Here is a 17,512-nt window from a genome sequence, read left to right on the forward strand (position 1 = left end):
GAGAAAACATAGCAGCTGAGCCTGGAAAGAAAGGAGTCCCAGGAAGAGTGATGAGCCTTAGGACAGCCTACAGCTGAGATTGGAAGAAACTGGGACCATGGAGCTTTAGGAGACAAGAGGAAGGCTCAACACTAGGAGACATTGTCCACCACATTTCATTAACAGATGGCAACAGACTTTGGGTGAGAAAGTACCTCTTAATGGTACCTTGAGTTGGACTCTTTAAGACCTCATAACTCTGTCTAACCCAAATAAATACCCTTTTTAAAAGCTGACAGATTTCTGGTATTTTGCATCAGTTCCCTTTATGTGACTACTACAGTTGCCTCATCTCTACAATGGAGGAGTTGGACCAACAGTCCTCAAATCCATGGTCCTGCCTGCAGCCCATGGGCTACGTGCACAGGGTTTGAGAGCTTGTGAAGTCTCCACCCACAGCCTCACTAACATGGTGCCCACAGGATAACTTATGAAGCTAGTGTTTCCAAACATCCCTAACCCTCCTTACTCTTGAGACTGTGGTCTCCTCCCCAAAAGAGAGGAACAGATGTTCATGAGCAGTAGCAGCAAGATTTACAATGAGTAAGGACTGGGGAAAGATGAGAAAGATTTAAGTCCAGCCAAAATGAAAAGGGAAGAATAAAAAGTCAATTAAATCATGGACAAACTGCACACACACAATTCTTCAGGCCTGAGGCTCACTGAGTTTTATAGAAAACTTTAAATAAGACACTTAAATGTAACAAAGTAGTAGTATTGCACTTGCATATAACAACCAATACTAAATACTAATATTGCAGCTCAGGTAACTATCACAAAATCATCTGTCCACCTGAGAGTACTGTAAGGAAACTTTGCACGAAAAGTATGTGAATATGGGCTTCCTGGCATAGGGATGCAGATCACATTAGCAATATGAACACACAACTACAAAAGGAAAACAAGTCCCTGAATCTTGGTGTGAAAACAATCCTGGTCACATTTCTTTTGTGTAAAAGTAATCTTGGATGCTCTTCTCATGGGCAGCCACAGGGTTTTTCTACCCCATGACATCATTACTGAGATAGAGCAGCTGATTAAAAGAAAACCAACTGATAACCAGTGATAAAGTCTCTCTATGGGATTCAGTGCAATTAGTTTTCAAAGATTTCAGCAAATTATTTTGCTTGGCCTGAGCCATTTAACCATTTACTAACTCACAACTATCACAGGTAAGTTTGATAAATAAAATTCATCATGGAATCCTTGTAACTGGCACAGCTGGGACTTCACTGGATTTAGCTCTGTACCTACTGAATAAGCATGAAAAAAGTATCACTTAGGTGCATAAATACAAATCCTTAGATGGGAAAGCAAGGAGATAAAAATGAGATACTTTTACACTGAAATTTTCTCAAGGTATTTATTAATGACCAGTTTAAAAAGCCAAACGTGTTATTTGCCTTGGGCGGAAGTAAAAAGCTAATACAGTACATTTTACATTGGAAGGATTAACAGAATGATTATCTTTTCACAAAGACTTAAAGAAACAACACTATAGTTGAGACATTAATTCCTTAATCAGCTGGTGATTTTAATTAAACAAAAAGAAAAATAGCTAGTGAGTTTCTAATCCTCTTTGGAGAGAACTGGGAATCTTCAAAGTCTCACAATTACCTTGGATATAAAAAGAAAAAAAAAACCTGGGAAAGATCTCTACTTTAAAAAAAAGAAAAGATTTATTTATTTATTTATTTCTCTCCCCTCCCCCCCCAACCCTGTAGTGTGTTCTCTGTGTCTGTTTGCTGGGTCTTCTTTGTCCACTTCTGTTGTCATCAGCAGCATGGGAATCTGTGTTTCTTTTTGTTGCATCATCTTGTTGTGTCACCTCTACATGTGTCACCACCCTGGACTGGCTGCACTTTCTTTCATGCTGCATGGCTCTCCTTATGGGGCACACTCCTTGCTTGTGGGGATCCCCCATGTGGGGGACACCCCTGCATGGCATGGCACCCCTTGCATGCATCAGCACTGCACATGGGCCAGCTCTACATGGGTCAAGGAGGCCTGGGGTTTGAATCGCAGATCTCCCATGTGGTAGACAGATGCCCTAACCACTGGGCCAAGTCTGCTGCCCTCTATATCTTTTATGTCTGGCTTTCATATTTCCTCATTAGATAAATAATTTCATTATAAAACCTCCAAGGGGCATCCAAGCCCCTTGGATAAAGTCAAGATGCTCCCATTCAGGAATAGTCTTGTGGTACACCAAGCAGGTGATCTGGGTCAGTAAGACATTGACATCTTTGATGTCTGCAAGCACATCATGTCCCCCATTCCAGACTGCACTCGGCACCAGCATGTCTTTCACATTGTAAGTGGGAGAGTAACTCTACAATTTAAAAAAAGAAACAGGGGAAGTTGTTTTTTTTTTAATTTTCAAAATCACAAAGCACAGTCTCCATTAAACACGTAGTCACTTTGATGTAAGTAGAAGAGATTATCTTTTGAAAATCACTATCAGATTATTTTATCAATTACCATTACCAGAACAACCAAAAAACCCAAACCCACAGTGAAGGATAAAGACTGCTGGTTATAGAGATGCTACCATATGCCACATGGGGCACCATGACAGGGGCCGGGTCCCCTGAGAGAGGCGCAGCTCTCCCCACCTACCAGATGGCAGGTAGAGGAACCCAGGGCTTGGGAAGGTGCTTTGGCATTAAAGCCTCCCATGTTCTCCCTCGGGGATGGAAGGCAGGCTGTAAAAATTCCCTAAACATCAGTTTCCTCATCTGCACATCAGAGATAATCACACGTATGTTGATGTGGGCTGTGGGTTGGAGGCTCTTTGTCTCTTTGGAGATAACCTTAACCTAAGCTGTCTGTCCTGACGTGGGTGTGGGATGGTGAGAGGCTGCAGCCCTGCCCTTGGTAACCATGGCAACGACTCCAGTCCCAGGAAACAATTTATCAATGCAAACTTTATGAACTTTAAATATTCAGGGGAAATGTAAACCAAATGTGCTAAAAGCTTATCCAGAATGTATGAAGTCCATGCTAAAGCTTACCTGGGATGTGGAAGATATATGCTAATTCAAGCCTATTGAGAACTGAAACAAAAGGACCATGTGGCCTTTCCTCTCTGTATAAAAGGAAATTGAAAATCTTGTTTGGGGCTCAGGTTCAAAATAAAAAGCTCCCGAGTCTGGCCGGCCATCAATAAACCATTTTTCCTTCTCAAAATCATTCCTGATTCCTGGCCTTTCTGTACGCAAATAATTGAACCTCTCTCAAATTCTACAACAATGTCACAGGAGGCAGGGGAAAGGCACCATACACTCAGCACTCAAAAATGGTGATTTTACCTGTATGTGGAAAAGGAGGCCTAGGCAATGTAATGAGGCCAAGGCCCCAGAGCCAGCAGGTCACTACCCTAGGATGGTCTGACTGCTAAGTCCGTGTCTGGAGTATGATGAAATGACACATCACAGTGGAGACTCTTATTTACTGCCCAGGAAAGGGCAAGGAGGAGAGGCCCATCCCACAACACCTACCAGAGGGCTTTTAGAATCAAATGAGGAAACACAAACGCATTCCTGTCTAACTCTCCCAAATACTTCCCATAGTAATGACCCCTATTAGAACCCAGTAACCCAGGCTGGCTTCCTTGATGAGGTTTCAGGGCCCATTTTATTCTGAAGACTTAAGACTTTACCTGGTTGTAGTGGAAATAATTCTTGGCTCTGCTTCCCCAGTCAAAGGCTTGAAACTTTCGGGATTTAATAGCCAGAAAAGAAGCCAGTTTGGGAAAAAGTTATCTGATCCAGAAGTTTGAGATAGCCTCATAGGTTGCTAGACTTGGTCACAGCCTCAGAAATCAATTTTATATAGATAACCACATTTATTCTTTATTTCCAAACTGTAATTTAAAATTAAGTAACTTTTTTTTGCTTTCCTTTACTAAATGACTCAATTTCTCGTAGTATAATTGGAGAGTAGCTATAATAGTGCACAGAAAGCAGCTACAAACATAGGCTTTGAATTATACTCAATCAATTGTTGCTTCCATTGGATGAACTTTTGATGTTTTCTGCTTAAATTCTAATCAGACTTTTACAGACTATAATTGTTATACTTGGGAAAGAAAATAAATAGATACAAAACCATCAAGTGTTCTATATACCCATCCTATGTGTCTAGTAATACTATTCCTTTATTTGTCAATAATGTAACACTTTCTCTTTTTTGCATACCAGAGCCGGTGCAATCACCAAATCATACTGCAGGTCAGTACAACTTCCACAATTGGGGAGACTAAAGCCATTGGTGGATATCTTATTTACAATTTTAACGTATGCATATTTACAAGAGTCCGATATAAAACTATGAACAAAAAGTCACTTATTTTTAAAATTTGGAATAATGCAAAGCCATAGTTCCCTCAGACCCTCAAGTTAAAAATATGTCAAGAATTAAATCCATAACTGGCATTCCTAATGAATTGGAAACTCTGTGTAACCTTTGGCCACATGGTGGCGCCATATTAACTTTACAAAGAGAGCCAATCTTGCTTTTCATGTATGTGGTTTCAGTCCTCATCAATTGTATAAAATTCTACTGTTTGATATAATAAAAGGTAGTGTGAGATCAGATACCACAGAGGATTGCTGAAAGAGAAGTTTTAGCATCTGCTTTTGTCATTTCAAATGACAGATATTAAATATATGGCACATTTAACAAGCAGAACAAAATAGGGATTTACAGCACCTCTTAGTGCACCTGTTCCCTCTCCAATTGTGAGTGAAAATATCTCCATGTGAGCTGTTCTTCTGCTGTACTCAGATGTGAATTTACCACTTGGTCAAATCCTGTCTTTCAGCATTTATATAAAGCCGAGTATGAATATAAAGGAAAAACTTGCCTATAACTCAACTAAACTCTTAAACTTGAATTTGGTACTGAGGGTCATTTTAGGACTTTAAAAACTATCCATTGAAAAGGCACCTCAGAAGGAGGGAAAATTGGATAAGGAAAAGATCATTTCTAGCAACAGAAACACAGAAATAAGTTAAAGTTCTTTACTAGATAGTGGGTTAATTGCATTATATTACAATATGCACAAATGGTATGTCATGCCAAAAATAATAAATATGAAAAGACAGAAACACAAAACTGTTTCTAAAGAATGTTTATAAATAATAAGTGGAAAAATATCAGAAATTAAAACAGAATAGTTACATGGTTACACTTATGTAATAACCTTATGTGGCTGAAGAGCAGGAGGAAATAATTGTAATATTAGGATACACAGTTTTAACGTGGCATTTAGAAAGTTGTTTTTAAGTCTCAAATGCTAATAAAATGGGAATAGGCTCAACTTTTTTATACTACAATATGTATCGAAGTCTTAAAAATAGGCAAACACTGGGAAGCAGCTGTGTTTCAATTAGTTGAGCTCCCTTCTAACATATGTGAGGTCCTGGGTTCATGTCTTAGGGCCTCCTTGTGAAGGTAGGCTTGCCTGCATGCCACGGAGTGCTGCCCGGCCAACAAAGGCTGCAGAGAGCCAAATCAGCAAGGTGATGCATTGAAAAGGGAGACAAGAAAAAACACAGAAGAGCACCCGATGAATGAACCCAGAGAGCAGGCAACAAGCAAGCTGCAAGGGTGGGGGGAATAAATAAATAAATACAGACACATAAGAATGCAAAGAATGGACACAGCAGACAGCAAGCATAAAGCCACAAAGGGGGGGGGGGGGATAAAAACAAATAGGCCAGCTCTCTGATCACTATGTGTTCTTCTTCAAGTGTATCCTAAGAAAAATAATCTGCCTAATGTATAAATACATATCTATAATGCAATATAACACAATATATTCCTAGGATGGTTTGATATTACAAAACATTATGAGGAAGAGATTTTGGGGAGTGGTGAGGAGCAGGAGGGAATGAGAGAGGAGGAAGAGGAGGATGAGGAGAAAAATATTCATACAATGGAAAACTTGCTCTGCATTAAAATATTTTTTTAAATTTAGATTTGACCTGGACATTCTCCCCCCCAGTGTCCATTATTGCCTTCCTGCTTTCAGTACTAGTGTTGTAGAAGTTGAGAGAGGTTTGATTATTTGTGTATAGAGAAGCTAGGACTCAGGAATGATTTTGAGAAGGAAAAATGGTTTATTGACGGCCGGCTGGACTCACGAGCTTTCTGTTTCAATCCCAAGGCCCAGACAAGATTTTTGAGTCCCTTTTATACAGAGAGGAAAGGCCAAATGGTCCTTTTGTTTCAGTTCTCAATAGGCTTGAATTAGCATATATCTTCTACATCCTAGATAAGCTTTTAGCATGGACTTCATACATTTTAGATAAGCTTTTTAGCACATTTGGTTTGTGTTTCCCCTGAATATTTAAAATTTATAGACTTTGCATTGTTAAACTGTTTCCTGGGACTGGAGTTGTTGCCATGGTCACCAAGGACAGGACTGCAGCCTCTTACCATTCTACACCCACAAGTCATGACAGACAGCTTAGGTTAAGGTTATCTCCGAAGAGACAAAGAGCCTCCCACCCGTAACCCACATCACTAGAACAGCTCAGGCGTTCACTGAACACCTGGCCACCCATGTAGAAAGCACACCTCCCAGCCCCCCTCACAACTAGGCATGGCCATCTGGCTCATTTCTGAGCTACCTCCTCAACATTAAGCCCCTTGCCCTTCCTTGCTCCCCACTTCCTGTGGGCTGGAACAGACATGGAGATGACACAGCTTCACCCAGGCAGAGGAGGACAGCACCCAGGGGTGGCAGAGCTACAGGGTGGAGTACACTTGTTCCTGCATGACTTTGAAGTGCACACCCACACCCCTCCACCACCACCCCAGACCACTGATCTCCATATTACAAGAAAGAAAGAAATTGCTTCACTGGCTGTATTTTTGGGTCTCTGATGTAGCAACTCAGCCTGTATCTAACAAATACAAGGCCATTTCACTCAATAGAAAGGAATGTTACAGAAAGTGTGTGTCCTAGGACCCTACTTTTGTAATGGGAATTATTACACCAAACAATTGTAAGATTATACCAAAATACTACCAGTGCCTACCCCTGGGTGGTACACACACAGGTGGTTTTACTTTGTTGCACTCATGTATTTTCTAAAATATCATAGTGTGCATACATTATGTTAAATGTCCTTTTTTAATGTTTTAAGAAATATTTCTCTCTTTTTTTAGCATTAGGTTGCAAACAATGGAGTACATCAGAGTCACCTGGGGTTTTGTATTTAAAAATGCACATCCTAGAGACACACCCCCTCAGAATTCTGAGTTTCAACAGATCTTGAGGAGGGCCCCAGAGTTCGCATTTTCACCTGCACCTGAAGTATTTCTGACCAACAGTAAAGATGTACTAGAACCAACCTTCACACAGGAATGAGCACCTGGGCTTCAGGCAGGGCTCCAAGAGGGCCAGAGAGAGAAATGAGAGTCTCAGCTCTGGGGCTCTTTGGAATTTGTCAGGCTCTAACGAGAATAACATTTGTAAGCTAAATTTAACAGCCAAGTAAAGTTCTAGGTTTTGGAAATGAATAACTGAATGTTAATTAAGCAAAAAGCAAACTTCTGACTGTTCTGTGAATAAAATGGCCTTTGAGGGCACCTCCCAAATCATACCACAGGAACCTCCAAAATCCACACCTGATTTGGGGTTCTCAGCTGCCAACACCCAGGCCCCGCCCACCTTCAGCAGCCGCTCCCAGCAGGCACCGGGGCTGCCGCCTAGAGCAGACTGACCAAGGGTTCCCCTGACAGGCTGGGTGGCAGCCTCTGGCAAACAGCCCAGAGGAGGTGGGATCAAGGAAAGTGTCCTGTGAAGTCACTCTGTCAAGCAGCTATTTTACTGACAAAGAGATGACAAAGAAGGCACAAGGGTCAAGGGCAAGGCTGCCTTCTGCAGGGAGTCTGGGCTTTGGAAATGGTTATGAAAGAAATTCCAAAGTAAGTAGAGCCTAAAGTCACAAGGTCACAAGTGAGCAAGAGAGCTGTGCTGGGGAACTCAGCCTGCAACCCTGACTCTAGTCAGCTGCCACATAAAAGGGGCTGGAACAAGAGCAGTTCCCCTGAAAGCTAGGGGGTGGTCATGGGTACTTTGCCAAGGACCTGAGAATCAAGCTCTTGCAAAGGCCACTGAGCTAGAGCATAGCCCAGCCTGTGCCTTCAGTCAGCTGAGTCACCCTCCACACATCCTTAGGAGTGCACTAACTGCTGAGGTGACAGAATTTCACCCTTTCTGGCAAAATGTCCTCTAGGGGAGAGAGGGGAAAAGGCTCAGAAAAGGTGGAGGGAAAAAGATAATTAAAAAAATAAAGAAATAAAATATCACAACCACACACACACACAAAAAGGTAGGAGAATTTTGGTGGCAGGTCTAGAAAGAAAACAAGTGAGTATAAATAGATGTGACTAGGAGAAAAGCAGGAGCCTGAATGAATGTGTGAATGTGAGGATTTTCAAAGGGTTCAGGACACCTTAAAAGGTGGAAGTGTGCTGTGCAGCATGTACTGCACTACTCGCCATTGCAGGTGCCCCTGGACTAAACCTCAGCAATCTGTCACTGAGTCACTGACATCTGAAACGAAACGTGGTCACCCCTCATGACAAGAAGCTAAAGCCTCACAGGGTTCTTTCTGGCTCCTGAGGGGTAAGTCCAGAGATACTCTAAGAACAGGACTCCCAGGGGAGGATATTTCTGAGGCCACTGAGTTCACTAAAGTGCTATCACATGGCAAAGGTTCCCCAATCTGATGAAGCAGAAGAAGCTATTGGGCAGCTGTTAATTTATTTCTGAAAATACAGATTCTCACTGCTCAGCAACCAAAGGGAGGGACAAGAGATAAGTTGATAATAATAGGCTTAAGTTGTCTGTCTACTGATCTTCCAGGCATATTATGTGTATAGGTTAATACTGAAATAGACGCTTCTATCTCCAAGGCTGCTCTAAAATCATGCTTTCTGAAGCAACATGGAAATAAAATAAATCTGAGACTCAGTGAATAGCAGAATATCGAGGAGAAGGGAAGAGAAAAGAAATGAGTCAACACAATTACTGTTTTTTGAACCCACGGCATGGTGTGGTATGCTCCAGAGAGGACAGCAAAAGCCAGACTAACTCAATGAGGAATCCAGGACTCTGGGGAAGGAAATCAGCTCATACTTGTAAGCAGAGTGTCTTCTACTTGAAAAACATTTACAGAGAGGTCCTGCATGGAATGCGCAACCTTTCTAGCAATGATGCTACACAAACCCCCAACTTTGCTCCTGGAATACCTACCTGACCCCAGTGTAACATGTTTTGCACAGAAGTTCCAGCAGGACAGTGTGTAATATATACATCCACTCTAGACTGCAAAATAAATATGTTGAAATATGAAGGAAAACAGTATGAAGGTGACATCAATAATATACATATATTATCCTTTGAAACTTAAAAACTACAGAGCCGTAACCTCAAATATATGAGGTGGGAAAAATTTTCTCAACTATAAATAAGTCCTATAAAATATGTACAACACACACAGGGTATATAGGAAGGAAATGAAAGGCAACAACATGGTAATTGTGTAGCCTAATGGGTTGTGATTATAGGTAGTTTTTTTCCTTCTTCATGCTTCTCTGAATTTCAAAATTTTGAATACCATTGTTACCCAATTTTATCAGCATAAAAAAAGAAAAAATATTATTTTTAAAAATCCCTGCTGTCTTCACTCCAGAATTTAAAAACCTGTTTTTGAAAATACAACATTACAAAATACAAATATATTTAGGAACACAAGTATATTGCTGGCCAAAGGTTTACATGTTTTAAAAAAATACACATGCACATATACACATATGTGCATATATATGGAAAGTCATTCAAATTTAAGCACACAGTAATTTTTTAAAAGAAACAAATCACTAGAATATCAGAAATTAACTTGTTACAAATCTTCTCATTCAATATTTCCATATAGATACAACGTAGGAAGGTGATAACTGCCTGCCTGATGACCACAGCAAAGAGCATTCTAGGCACCTACTGAAATTACTCTCCCGTCTCTGAAATGAAAAGCCCTTGGAGCTCTAATGAGGTCATTCCCACCTCACCTATATCATCTAATCCAAACACATTCACAGACAAAATAAAGATACTGAAAGCTTAAAGAAGTCTTACTATAAACATACATACCATATTTAAATTTTTCTCACTAAATCCACTCAGAACAAAAAGGAGATTTCCACAAAGCTCCTTCAGAATGACATGGTTGTAAATACGGGTACTAAGCCACTTCAGAAATGCACTCTGGGAAAGAAATTCTTTGACTCCAAATAAATCCTATAAAAACAAACCCAAGAATATATTCAGTATCTCTTTCTGGTACAAAGGTTTCCATGACCCACCTTAGAAGCAGAGACCAGAGGCAAGGATATCCGTGGATGAACTCAGGAGTAAAATGACAACCAGTGGAGATTCAAATAGGATACTGATGCCCTAAGTTTACTAAGGCAAAATCTGATAATCTACCCCAATGTTATAGATACCTACCCAATTCTCAAAATGAAGGAGGCAGAAAATCTACTCATTTTACAGCTGCCTTGTATAGTGGGAAAGGGCCTTAATGCTCACTCATCCCAGAGCCAGCCCCAGATAGTTTTCACCTGACTGTGATGGACTGATCCTGACTTTTGAGAAAGACTTGAGGCTGTGATTGATTAGCAATTTCTGCTGAGGGTACATCCACCTAGTCCAATCAGAGATCATTAGCCAAATCCGATCCCCTACCTGTTTTTGGAAATAAAGTTTAATTGGAACACAGACACACTTATGTATCTATGTATTGGCCCTCGCTGCTTTCACATTACAACAGCAGAATTGAGTCAGGGCAACATACATATGGTCCATGAAGCTGAAAGTATGTACTATATTTACTCTCTGGTTGGTTACCAAAAAATTTGTCACCACCTGGTCGACATCATTGCTGACGACTGGACTCTGGACCTGTGCTCAAGTAGGTCCAGTGTAAATATTATGCCCCCAAGGTAGACCTCCCCACACAAGTAGAGTAGGAAACAAATCTACCTTATATTGAACCCAAACCCACTTATAATTTACACTCTTGCTCATTCCTACCCTCTGGATAGTCAAGCAGGAGTGAGAAATTCAAATGCCTAAAAGACAGCATGTAAATACAAATTAGTAAAAGTATGAAGGGAAAATGCCACCTGCCTCAGTGTTTATGACTAGGGACTATTGACAACTGCAGAGAACTGGAAAGCTTGTGCTCTGTCTCAAGGGTACAACTGCAGCAGGTTCTGTCCTGTCTGGGGATAGGACTATGGGCCCAGTGGTTCACAGCTTCTTCCTCTCCTCCCAAAATAATCAACTATTGAGATTTTAAATATTCCACTTTTTAAATGGTGGTATTTAAATTTAAAACATTTTACAGATCATAGTCAACCCTTCTTCAAGCAAACTTGCCCCGTGAATATACAAGCTTGTGATTTCTATGAAATCTGTCTTCTACAAGACATCAAGATCTAAAGACCAACACTGGGTTGCCTTTCATTTTCCTGTTTTCCAGGCTTATGACTCTAGAATTAGCTGGGGATTTTGAGGAAGCAAATTTGGCATGCAGAGGTCAAGTGACATGAAAAGACATTTTTATAAATGCTTGCTTTGAGACTACATAATGGTCACATGTGACAAAAACATGTTTTTGAGGCTCTCTGTTAAAACAAATGGAAAGAAAGAAAAAGAACACCAAGCATGGGAAGTGGATTTGGCCTAATGGATAGCACATCCACCTATCACATGGGAGGTCCAAGGTTCAAACCCAGGGCCTCCTGACCTGTGTGATGAGCTGGCCCACATGCAGTGCTGATGTGTGCAAGGAGTGCCATGCCATGCAAGGGTGTCTCCCATGTAGGGAACCCCACATGTAAGGACTGCACCCATAAGGAGAGCCACCCAGTGTGAAAAAAGTACAGCCTGCCCAGCAATGGTGCCACACACAGAGCTGACAAAGCAAGATGACACAACAAAATGAGATACAGATTCTGGGTGCCACTGACAAGAATACAAGCAGATACAGAAGAAAACACTGCGAGTGGACACAGAGAGCAGACAACATGGGGGAACTGTTAGGGGAGAGGAAAAAAAGAAAAGGAACATCAAGCAAACAAGTTAATAGGTTTACCCATCAATGACCTGAATCACAATAACTCATTTTCCTTTTGACTGACATGGTATGTGAGGTTGACCTTGTACTTCAGAACTGCTACCCAGCACTAATGTGACAAACTCCACAAAATTACCCATAAGGACAGAATATACACACATATATTATAAGGTGAATTTTGCTTTTGTATACAGGTGATATGTATACAAATCTACACATATCAACTTTGATTTCTTTATAATTTGTGTTTTGAGAAAGAATTAGAAGGAAAATTTAACATTCACAGAAGCAACATGCACTTGTCAGCAGATAATTCAAAGCTTTTATGAATATTTGACCACTCACTTTGTCAATTTTCTGTGATACTACAATAGTCTAGAAGAGACAATCCCAAATCCAGGCTCTTTTGCCTACATTGGAATCTAGAGGGTGATTGGTGAAGGACACACATCCCCAGGCCCCACTGTGGATTTAAGAAAACACTTTCTCCAATGCAGAGAGAGAGTGAAGCAGGAGAACAAGTTTGTATTTTTACACACTACTAATTCACAATCTCCAGGAATTGAGATATTTGGGAATTTTTATTGTTATGAAAACCCCCCAGAATGGGGAAATGAGTTGCTCATAAACTTTTTGATCAGGGATGAAATTGGTAGAGCCACTCTGAAAGGTATATGTATTTAAGAAAAACCATTGTATTAGTCAGCCAAAGAGGTGCTGACACAAAACACCAGAAATCTGCTGACCTTTATAAAGGTTATTTACTTGGGGTAGGAGTTTACAGATACCAGGCCATAAAGCATAAGTTACTTCCTTCAGCAAAGTCTATTTGTGCATCTCAGAGCAAGATGGCTGCCAATAACTGCCAGGGTTCAGGCTTCCTTGCTCCTCTCTTCACAGGTCTTGCTTCTGTCCAAGTTCAGGGTTTTTCTCTTCCTGGGCTTCCTTCTCTTTCTTCTGTGTGCTTATTTCCTGGGGCTCCAGCTTAAGATTTCAGCATCAAACTCCAACATCAAAAAATTTCTAGCATCAAGAGCGCCAACTCTACCTTTGTCATGCCCCTTTAATCTGTGATTCTCCACCCTCCCCTGTGAGGGGACTCAACACAATCCTGATGTGGCCCAATCAAAGCCCTATGATAATTTAATCATGTCCAGGTACAGAACAATGTACAAACATAATCCAATATCTATTTTTGGAATTCATAACTATATCAAACTGCTACAACCATGAAGAGAAAAAACCCTTCTGTTTTATTGACAATAAAATGAAGAGAGGAAGGCCTATATTTCCCACCACTGGTCAATTCTTCAAATGTGTAATGGAAGTTTCTGGGTAGGGGGAGGGGTGATCACAATGTACCTTAAGAAGATATGGAAATTTTCCTAATATGATTAAAGGGCTTGTGTTGAATTTGACTGAAGCCACAGGAGCCAGGGCAAAAAACATTTTTAATCCTTTTGGCCAGTCAAGGGATCCATGAATATGCTATAAAACCTATGCAAACAAAAGAAAGAAAATATGAATTCCATGTTGAGAATCTGTTGGAAAAGGCAAGGGCTGCCCTTTTTTGTTAAAGTCTAGAGAAAGCGTGAGAACCACGTCAGCAATGCTGCAATCAGAGAGCAAAACACTTGAAACAGGGCCCATTTGAATTTCTATGTGCAAAAACACTAAGATTAAACATGTAAAACAAATATAATTAAAGGGCTTATTCCAAATCTCAACCTAGATTTGCACTGAAAGAAATCCAGATTGCCTGAAGCAGAAGACGTTCCCTGTTCCTTGAACAATTTGAACCTTGCCATGTAAAGTCCATCCCCAACAGCTCCACCTGACCATCTTCCTCCCCCACTCCCCCTTCCTTCCATCCCTAAGGACTAGCAGGCCCTTCAGTTATGTAATCACCTAAAAAGGAACTCATAGAAATTTAGAATCTGTTGCTTTAAAATATTTCTTAGCTTCCTTTCAGGCCGCTTCCAGCCTTAAACTAGGTCCTAGAATGTCACCTGACAAAGAAGTGGGGCAAAGGACACAAGTAGATAGGTCAAAGAAGAGAGCCTAAGTCCATTCCTAAGAAATGCAAATATATTCAAGTTCCTTTTTGGTTTTAGCCTTCCAAATTTGCAAAGAGTGTTTAGAGATGGTGAGAGTGAGGCAATTTGACTGTACATAACAATACACTGAAAAGCATTTGTACTTGCAGTATAGTAATTCCTCTAGAACTTATTCTAAGGAGATCATGCAACATGACCACAAAGCTGTTACATACAGTAAACACTCTCAACATGCAACAGAAAATGGAGAATTAAACAAATAATGGGGCAGGTCTCTAAGCTCTTAACAAAGTTAAGAGTTTTGGGTTCTGATGCTCTCATATTAGAATTTGTTGATAGAATCATGGGTATTTTCTATTTAAACTTTGGTTTCTTTAAATGAACACCTTAATTTATAATCACCATAAATAAAAAATGCATGTACATTTTAAAAACCATTTTTTAAAACATTTATTTATTTATTTAATTCCCCCTTCCCCCGGTTGTCTGTTCTCTGTGTCTGTTTGCTGTGTCTTGTTTCTTTGTCCGCTTCTGTTGTCGTCGGCAGCACGGAAAGTGATTGCGGCGCCATTCCTGGGCAGGCTGCACTTTCTTTCACGCTGGGTGGCTCTCCTTGTGGGGTGCACTCCTTGCGCGGGGACGCAGGGGACACCCCTGCATGGCAGGGCACTTCTTGTGCGCATCAGCACTGCACATGGGCCAGCTCCACACGGGTCAAGGAGGCGCGGGGTTTGAACCGTGGACCTCCCATGTGGTAGACGGACGCCCTAACCACTGGGCCAAGTCTGTTTCCTAAAAACCATTTTTAAATAATGGCAGTATAATCTAGCAATCTTCCACTAGTTTGGTTCCGTTAATTTTAAAGGTCAATGTATTATCTTGTATATATTTTTTTAAATCTGTGAACTTATAAAACTTCTTGTTTTCCACCTTCCAACATTCCTATATATTGCTTAGTAGTAAAATATGTCATATATAATAGGCTCGTCCAATTTCAATGGAGCAATACACAATGTTTATCCATTTTTATTATAATCTGAATTTGTAAAGAAAATCAAATATTACCAAAATTCCTTGCCCTATTTGTTATTTCTGCTTGGCATAAAACAACAACAACAACAACAACAAACAAACTTGTATGTGAACTAACATTATTTCTTTATATTTTACTTTTAAGAACAAATGCAGGGAAGTGGATGTCGGTCAAATGATAGAGTCAAATGATAAGAGGTCCAGCGTTCGAAACCAGGGCCTCATGGCCTGTGTGGTGAGCTGGCCCATGTGCAGTGCTGCCATGTGCAAGGAGTGCCATGCCATGCAAGGATGCCCCCAAATAGGGGTGTCCCATGTGCAATGGGTATGCCCCACAAGTAGAGGTGCCCAGCATGAAAATGGTGCAGCCTGCCCAGGAATTGAGCCGCACACACAAAGAGCTGATGCAGCAAGATGACACAACAAAAAGGGAGACACAGCTTCCCGGTGCCGCTGAACATAGAACACACAGTGACTGGACACAAGAGAGCAGACAGTGGGGGGTGGGGGTGGGAAGGGGAGAGAAATAAATAAAAATAAATTAAAAAAAAGAACAAATGCAAGCTCTGCAATAAAAATAATACATTGTATAAACTTTCCACCTTCATTACATTCCTATTGTGGTGCCTTGAGAATGAGCTACATAATACAATTTTTCTTGGCCAGTTTTATTCAAAACAGAGTTAACTGAAGTTGGTAGGTCTTAATTGTCCATCTCATCATAACTACAATCCAAAAAGGAACTGATCCACTGAAATATTACATACAAATAGAGCAGCCTACAAGTGATACCAGCATATACATAAAGAATAATCACAAACTGAACATATCTTAGTAAATCAGCGCTGAGCGGAGGAAGCAGAACATAACCAGAAGCCCAGAAGGTCCCTTGATCCCCCTTCCTGTCATGCTTCCAAAAGGTAACTCCTATCCTAATTTTTCACACCAAATATAGTTTTATCATTCTTGGAAATTTTATATGAATGTAGTTATACAGGATGTATTCTTCTGTATCTGACTTCACCCAGGGCATATAGTTATGGGTTCTTAGTTCTCATTCCAGTGTGAGAATATACCATATTTTAATTTTCCAGTCCACTGCTGATGGGTATTTGGGTAGTTTCCAGTTTTTCACAATTGTGAACAGTGCTACAAGAAACATATTCCTGTTGTGTCTTTAGGTAAAGGCTCTCATGCTTGTGTTTCAAGTCCTTGGCAAGTGCAGTTTGACAGATGGGAAGCAAGCCTGGAGGAGACCATAGAGCTTCCTTCTCTAATGACTGGTCCTGGGCACAGGACTCAGAAGCCCTGCAAGTGAGTAGTGCACACATGAGTGAGTGTCACCCATGATGGAAAAGCTGGCTGTTCATGAGCACTTACGATGTGCCAGTCTCTGGGCCAGATGCTTCTCACATAGGTAGGTGCTTATTATCCCCATCATCAGGTAAGGAAACCGAAGCACAGAGGACCTAGGTAATGTGTCCAATGTCATAAGACTATTAAATACTAAAGCCAGAAGTAAGAGGAAGAAGAGAATTTCAGAGGTGAGAATTTCTGGAAAGAAGAAAAATGAACATTTGGAATACATGTTTATGGAGGAGGGGGAAGGAGAAGGGATAAAATTCACCCAGCAGCCTCCAAACTAGCAGGAATGACAAAATGACTCAAGAATTCCTAACTCCTGAACAGGTTGAATGCCTATGATGTAATTATTTATCTATAATGTCCTCTACCACTTTTTATTCAATTAAGGAGGTATAAAACCTTTCACAAGACATCATTTTCCCCTCTCCTATGACCTAAGAGTCACACTCTCTCCATCTTCACTGCTGAAATCCCCACACATCTGAAAAGGGCACTAAGGAAAGAGGCCCGTGTCGTAATCAACTCAAATATACCTGAAAGCCTAAAATTCATCCTGAGAAACTGAAAGAGTCCTGTGTTTCCGAGACCAGGCATTTCCCCAGCTATTCCCCATCCATACGTCAAAACCTGCATCTGCGAAATGAAGCCCAGGCTGCTGTTGGTGAGGTTAGAGACCCAGACGCTGGAATCTGCAAGGAAGCCATGCTGCAGAAACACAACTGGCCTGGGACCTGAAAGACACTCACACTTAACAGTTAGCAGCACCAAGCTTCAAAGCAAATGTGATATACCTCTAAATGGATCATTTATAAAAGATTCCACAAATAATGAAACAGAAACAAATTAAACTGTTGAGAT

At 40.7% G+C, this 17,512-nt stretch overlaps 1 pseudogene; it reads right to left on the reverse strand.

The window, feature by feature from the left end:
- Positions 1-2,126: 2,126 nt before the first annotated feature.
- LOC101415357 (lysosomal acid lipase/cholesteryl ester hydrolase-like) lies at positions 2,127-17,267 on the reverse strand (annotated as a pseudogene).
- Between the last annotated feature and the right edge of the window lie 245 nt (positions 17,268-17,512).

The sequence above is a fragment of the Dasypus novemcinctus genome, chromosome 6 (genome assembly GCF_030445035.2).
Source record: "Dasypus novemcinctus isolate mDasNov1 chromosome 6, mDasNov1.1.hap2, whole genome shotgun sequence".
Classification (NCBI taxonomy): Eukaryota; Metazoa; Chordata; class Mammalia; order Cingulata; family Dasypodidae; genus Dasypus; species Dasypus novemcinctus.